Consider the following 7,898-nt stretch of genomic DNA (forward strand, 5'->3'; position numbering starts at 1 on the left):
TTGACTTCCCTTGTCTTGCTATCAAACCCTTCTCTCGATTTGTCCCCGCCGTATTTCCCACCTGGTTTACCCAAGTGTCATGACCTTGTGTATAAATGTCTGTATCTTCCCTTGCTCTTGTCCTAGCTCCTCCACTGCCATTATCTGTATTTGTATTTTTGTGTATTTGGAGAACCTAAAGAAATCTAATGAAGTCCTGAATACTGGATCTGGATCTTACCATTGTGATTCGTGACAATAAGAAGGAGCCGTTTCCAAATAATTTTCACGTTGTCTTCAAAGTGAATTGGTGGCTTTCAGTATTTTGTTCACGACGCGTTGCTGTTTAAAGTTGATACAGATTCAAGAACTATTACCAGTAGTCACAGAATTAAGTTTGCCTCATCATCAGACAACGACGACTGCGGTTCACCAAAAAGTCTTTGTGTTATTCACTAATCTCATGTTGTAAATGTAACTACTTCAATGTGAAAAAACAATGTTAATTAGATCAATCAGAAGGAAATCAATTAAAAAAATAATCTTAATTTGATTCACAAACAACAGGCAGAGTTTTAAATATCTGGGGAAAATAAAGCTTCTCGTGTTAAATAAAAGAAACCTGCATATTCTCTAGCAGCTGTCCAGGTTTAAAATTCCTCATACATTTCCTGCCTTCTAAGCCAGTGTGTGGACTGTATTATCGTGACTGTGACAGAATCTCACACCATGACCATACATGACACTGCAAGGCCCGAGTCCGTGTTTAGCCAGAATGAACATTCCCCTCATGTCATCAACGGGCAATAAGTAATATATTATATTATTTGATTGCCTCAACTCCCACAGGACACTAAAAAAAGTGCTCCCCTCAAATATCATAAAATGCAGAGAGAATATACACGTTGAAATAAATATTGTACACCACTCAGAAAATTGATTTAACAGCTCCTCAGACTTTTCCTCCATTCTCTGTTGCTATCACTCGGGCACTTTTCGGCATGAAATGCAGAGCACTGGTGTGTGTTTGGACCTGCTAAGATAAAACGGAGTTCAAATTCGCCTTTTCATTTTCTCCCCTAAGTGAACACCATACTTCTGTTAAGTTGCCTAAAGACACCATGTCCAGGGGCTTTGTAAGGTCTGTTTGGTTTCCCCACATCTTGTTTTCTTATGGCTCCTCAGCACTCTAAGTCCTTTCAGGGAGTTTATGAGGGCCTGCCTTGTGGAGAGAAAGATCTGGCTATGTTTGCTTTGGGAATAGTCTCCTGACAGGGTGCTAAAGGAGCATGTCAGAGCACGGGTCCCAAAGTGTTTGGGTAAAGAGAGCCGCTACCTCTTGCCACTGAGGAATCCGCCCTTCTTCGGTAATCTGTCACACCTCCTTCCAAATAAAATGGCTCAGAGATTTTCACAGAAGTCTGTCAGGGTTAATATTTACCCCGTGCCCTTTGGTCAAGAGGGAGAGAGAGACAGAGGGATGGAGAGAGTGAGAGAGTAGAAGTTTTTTACAGGTAGTCCTCACAACAACAAAATTTATCTGACATTTTTTTATTCTAATGACAAGATAGAATTATGCTGTTAAAATTGACCAGATGTCATATAAAAGGAAATACTGGCATCTAATATGCCTTTACAGAGTTCACATTTCTCTACTTAAAATTGAAACCTGGATTCAAATGGTCATTTTTTAGCTAAACATCATGAGTGAAAGCTAACCTGGCTCTCCCAAACAACAATAACACCCACCCAACAGCATGTTACATCTCGTTTTGTTAATTAGTGCAAAAGTAAAGCATGAAAACCACAATTTGTTTCTGCCGATAACACACCATAAAATCACAAACTGTCATTCTCACTCTTTGATTTTGTACCTGCATACCAAAGAGCGATCTTTAGGGAGCTAGAAGGCGAATACACTGGACACTGGCAATGTACTGCTATTATTTTTTGTGGATAGATGATTTTAAAACTCCCTTGTATTAGTTCCTCTGTTTTTTTTCTTCTGTCTGACTGTCACAGCCTGTCAAACACGTGTGGCGGTGGATGAATTGGGGGAGGAGCTGCAAGAGAGTACAGGAAGAAGGAGCAAGTGGGACGTAGGGGAGGAGGCAGGGGGATTTAGCATGGCCTGTCGGAGGGCTAATTCCTGTGCTGGCGTTGGAGCTCCTCAGCTCCGCCATGGCTCAGATATTCAGATTTGGGCTGGGCTGCCATGTGGGCTCTGAGATACTCTGCAACCGGCTCCTCCCCCGCTCTATTCAGGGCCTGCGAGAAGCCTAGGGATGGCGTTAAAAAAGAAGATTAAGTTTCCTCTAGAGAGTAAAGCTCCTTAAGGGGGTATCTGTGTGCCTCTCAGCCGCCTGGTCAGTGAAGGATGCGTGAGGGGGGCCTCGCCATGAACTCCGCTGAGACAGTGGAGGGTGGCAGGGCGGGATGACACGCAAGAGGTGGGGTAAAGAAACCGAGGGAGGCTGACCTGACTCGCACCCCATAACTCCCACCACTCTGACCCTAAATCCTGCTCAAATCCTGATCAAATCTGATTCACAGGTTTGGTGATAGCTGAAAGAATCCCCTGATAAATGATGGTATCAGTTCAAAGGATTTGATTTGATTTGTCTGGCTTTTACTAGGTAATCATGCCATTTCAGAGTAGATCTCAAACGTTTGCTGAGCATCTCCAGTAGGGTTGGGAAATATAGCCTCAAAATTATGTCACAAAATTTTTAAAGAACATTTGCTGTAATGATACCGATACTAATCCTGAAAAATACAGAAAAATGTTTTATGGGGTAAAGCAGCTTTCAGGTTGCAGCTTTTACTAGTGCAAACAAAGGACATTTTCCATCTTTTTCCAACTAATTCAAAGTGTGAATCTATTGCCATAAGATAGAAGCAGCAGCATCAGCAGCATAGTGTAATAGCAGCGAGACAGTATATATCAAATTAAATACAAAGGTAGCGCATTTAGGGTTTTACCTAAACTTTTCTAAGTATAACTTAACTGTTTAACACTTTAATAATAACAATGACTAAAGTAACTTAATTTTGTAACTCATGATCTGCATAACAGTTATTAAATAAATAAAATTCAATATTTTCTACTTTAAAGCCAGTGGGTGTCATATACTTCACCAAACAACATGTAAACACATCAGCGATGGAGTCATATGGAGTGCGGTTAGCGAGTGCTCCCACGTTGCTCAGCTGAGTCAACAGTGTACGTGACGGTGTCCTTTTGCTTCGAGTACTGAAGCAAGTTTGTTGTTTCCACTTTTAGTGGTTTCTTGAATATTTTGCAAAGTACTGTCCTTTGTTGGAGGTGTGACCTCTCGCTCTCACTCTCAGACATGTTGGGCTTGTGTTATGGCATTCGTATATCATTGATGTTACAATGTGATACTTTTTATTACATACAGATTTATGCCAGCATTATTGAGGAGATACAGTATCTCTTTATGTAAAGGCCTCTGTCATTGTTAGACCTTTAAAACTGCTCTGTAAATGTAGTAGATACAATTTGTAACTGAGACTAAAGGCTAAAACACACAATATGTTTGTGAACAAAGAATAAGCTAAATGTCAAAACGATAAAGTAGAACCTTTCTTTTTGATGGATGGATGCATGGATTGTGTCAGAATCACTCGAGCATCTGTACTTCAGATATAATCATTCAAGACCACATTTATAGGCATCTTTAGAAGTAAAAGAAACGAAATCTTCCCTTCAAACGGCTGCGATTCATTCCTTTGAATGTAAAATTGCATTAAACATTCCTTTAGTTGATTAGCAACAACGCAGACAGGGTGGAAAAAAAATCTAATGGTTCCTTCATCTTTGCAGCATAGCAGGGCTGAAAAAGCCTTATCTGCTCCATTCAGCAGTGGTCTCTCCTGGGAAGGGAGAATCACTGTGCTGTGGGACTGTCAGGTCCTGCCAACAAACGTAATGGGCCCTAATTCCACTTTAATGCAGTCTAAATGAAGTGTCACAGGAAGATTGATCTGGTGTGGGCCTTGTCTTGATGAAGGTTGTTCTGGTGAGTGGGTGTCTCAGTGGACATCTGGTTACTCTCTGCAATGCCCCAAGGGCCTCATCTGAAACCTGCAGAGGAACCTGTCATGCTATGCATGCTTATGTGCATAATTGCACATTCAAAGAAATCATAAATATAGTTGAAATTCTGTAATGTAGTCAAAATGAGAGAGTATTTTTCTTGATAAATGCTAGCAGATGAAGGGACTCATCTGTCCTGTCTCTAATGTTTTGAAAATCGTCTAACATTTGCTCAGCTCCTTTTCATGAAGGTACATTTTTCGTCATGTTCTGTTGTCTGACAGGTGCATAGGCCGGATAATGCTGCCAGTGGGAGACTTTGCAGGAAGCTTAAATACAACCAGTCCTCCTACTGTACATATCTAAAACCCCATTTTACTCCTTTCCATTAATAATTCTTGTCCATAGAAAAGGATTTTACTCACTGTCAAGTTTAAACTGCTACTTTTCCTGTATGTAGCGTATTAGGCTAATCATGCAGTAATTCTCATTCCTCTATGCCTGTCAAAAAATGTATATTTAGCTGGGCAGCCAGTTTTGACACAATCAGTTTTTCTTTTTTTTAATCTTTATAGTGGAGGTCCTAGGCAGGCCAAATGATTCACAGATGTTATTGTTTATTTCTGTTGGTCCATTTTTATCTTTTGGGCCTAATGATAAGGGAAACATTTTTGACACATATTAAAAAATATTTAAAATTGATGATGAATTATGAAAAACAATAATCATCTTGCACTTGCACACATATATATCTAGTCCCCATAGAGCATTACCAGGATATCAGATTACGTAATTTTATTGAACTTGGGGAATCTATTTGTTTTTAAAATATTCTAAAGGTTTCGTTCAGAATTAATTTAGCTTTTCTTTATTATAACACAGTCCATTTTTCACTTGACCCTAATGATTTGATGTACAGCTTTAAATAACACCTATAGTTCCCATTTGATGTTTAAATCCCGTTCCTGCGGTGGTAACATTTAGTCATGAGGCTCACAGTACCAGACACACTTCCTTCAGTTAAAGTAGTCCTCTACAGTTAATTGAACTCCAAAAACGATATCTCATGGAGTCAGGGTTGGAGAGCAGGATTGCAACAAGCATGGCAGTTTGTTAGTAAGTGTGTGCAAGAACACGTCAATTTTATTTATTTATTTTTTAAACTGTGCATACTTTGTGTGTATAACTTCGGCATTAGAAGCAGCGGGGCACGGGATGAGCTTCCCAGGTGACCCAGAAGACTGCAGCAAGTGTGTCAGTGTCAGTTTGATTAACTCTAATACCAGGGCTTTTGGCACATGTGGTCAGGTTAATGAAACTCAGTGAGAAGGCACTTTCTCCTGGTTCCCTCCCTGCCAGGAAGCTGTGGGTGACGGGATGAGGTTCAGTAGCTCACCCCGTTTCTCCCTCAGCAGCCCCCCTCTCCACCAACGGGGCGGTCCGATACCCTCTTTAGGTGCCAGAGCTGTTGAGATGTATGACTCTTCAGCTGTACATCCTACCTTCTTCATCATATCCTGCTGATTTTCAATAACCCCTTCAATTTATACTCCACTGATGAGATCATCTGTTTGGTTCTGTTTGCTATGGGGAAATATCAAATATAAAGTTAAGGACATTTAAAAAAGAAAACTTCTTTTTTCTCCGTTTTTAATGGTTTTATCCACATTAACTAGAGAGAAAACTTGATTTTAGAGATGTACATGTGGATTACTCGAATCCTGAAAACTTCCTGCTTCAGAAATTATACCAGTAAAATATTTTTCAAACACACACTCGTTTAAGGTTTTCTTGGGGTTGCAGAGGTTATCATGACAACTATTCTCCAAAACTGCAAAGTGTTTTCCTTGCTCTCTCTTTCTTCAGTGACAGAGAAGTAGGGCACACCGGAGAATAAGCAACACAATTGGAAGGTATCCTGTCGCTTTAAGAGGGGGACCCATCTAATCTCTCCCTATCCACTCAGGCCCTGGATTTATAAATTTCCTGCAATCTCGATACTCAAAGCTGTTGATTTTGAGAGTGTGTGTGTGTGTGTGTGTGTGTCTCCTTGTGAGAGAGGAAGTTTAGGACTGGCAAGAGGTACTATTGGGGGGTTGTGGTTTGTTTGTGCTGTCCTTTAGAAAAAGAGCTTACGGGTTCAGCAGAAGAAACGCGGGGAGCTAATGTGAAGATTTAGGACTTTCTCCGAGGCTTGGCCTCTTCTAAGCTGTGTTTGCTTGAGCCGTTTGTGGGGTCCTGCTCACACTAAACCCAGATTAATATTCCCCCCATATCCAACCAGCCCAGACACCGGCTCCCGGCCTCCCTGTCCCCCCCCCTTCCCTGCCTTTTCTGGCCGTGATCGTCTCCCTTCGCTAATCCAAGTCCGCTGCCTCTCATCTTCCTCTTTATCTCGTCTAAGTAAGCACCTTTCTCACGGCTTCCTTCCACGAGGGGGAAGCAGCAGGAGGAGCATAAATATGTTTTTTTCCCTATCACTCCTCATTGCTCACTGACCTCTCTAGAGGTGTGATTATCAGAGTGACTGCTAAGCCCTGAGATTGCTTTTAGTCAGGTTCACCAGGGGAAAGTAAGGCTGGCTTTAATGGCTCTGCATTGGTTTACATGCAACCCAAAAAACACAGAAAGCATTCTACTTATTCTATCAGGCAATTATTCTCAACACTTATGAAACAATTTACCCAAATAAAAAATACATTTATATCCCAACTCCCCTAAATTCTACCTTTGTTTTATTCATGTGGCATCCGCACATTTACCCTTCTGCAAATGCCTCATGCAAAAATGTTGAGCGTTACGGCTATTTCCCAAAGCTAAATGCTGTTTTGCATCAAGTGTGGACCAATTTATAACTGATATTTTGCACAAAAACAGCATGTTAGTGACACTTTGCTAGTGGTTTCCAAGACTCTTCTTCTCCTCACTTTTTTATTTTTGTTTCTTTCCTTCTTCTTGTTCCCTTTCTCGCATCTGGATAAAGATTGAGGGAAGAATAACAAACACATTTTGAGCCGAGGGAAAAGGAGATGAATTTGGCGTGCTAAACAGGCAGGCTAAACCCATTACCTAAGTGTTCTTTATCTTCCCCTATGCTTTTGTTGTTTAATCAGCTTTGTATCTCTCTAAATCCTGGATTGAGATAACAAACAAATGGATGAGCTCAATGTGCAGAGTAAGAAAGCCTTTTTGCTGGCACCTTTCAGCATCAGAGACTATCCCAGTGCTGCACAGTGGTCAGAAAGAAAAAAGAAAAAAGAAGAAAGAAAAAAAACTTTGTTACATTCTTTGATTTTTGAACCGGGCCAACGTCAAGTTCTCCATAAAATTATCTTCTGTGCAGCCTTCTTGATGTTTGGGAATAGCCTTCGGAAGAGGGGGAATGGGGAAGTAAATCTCAAGCTCCCAGATTTGCAATCTTCAGCCACAATTTGTGTCTCCTTCTTCTACATAAGAAAAGACGGATTCTAGATTATCTCTGGCAGTCAAAGCCCGGGAGAGTCAAAGACTCTTTGAATACAGATGGCCATTTGCTGCCAATATGGTTGCATTTGTTGTTATAAGAGTGATCTGTGGGTCTCTGTGAATATGGTTTGTATCCGTTTCCCTCATTTTATGTTGACCACATATGGTTAAAGGTGATAGTAAACTTAAAAACAAATAAAAGTGATTCTTCTTCATTTTTAGGATCATTTGTCTTTGATTAACACGTTAACAGGTTTTTTGTGTTTATTATATTCTGTTCTTTTGTAATTTGTATTTAGTTAATTCCCTTTCGCTCTCTTTAGTTACATCAAGCCAGTCATGTCTCAGTGTTTGTTAAAGTTGTTTGTCTTGTGTTGATGTTTCCTGTCTGATT

The sequence above is a fragment of the Pundamilia nyererei genome, unplaced genomic scaffold, assembly GCF_000239375.1.
Source record: "Pundamilia nyererei isolate P.nyererei 1_Seehausen unplaced genomic scaffold, PunNye1.0 scaffold00199, whole genome shotgun sequence".
In the NCBI taxonomy this organism is placed as follows: domain Eukaryota; kingdom Metazoa; phylum Chordata; class Actinopteri; order Cichliformes; family Cichlidae; genus Pundamilia; species Pundamilia nyererei.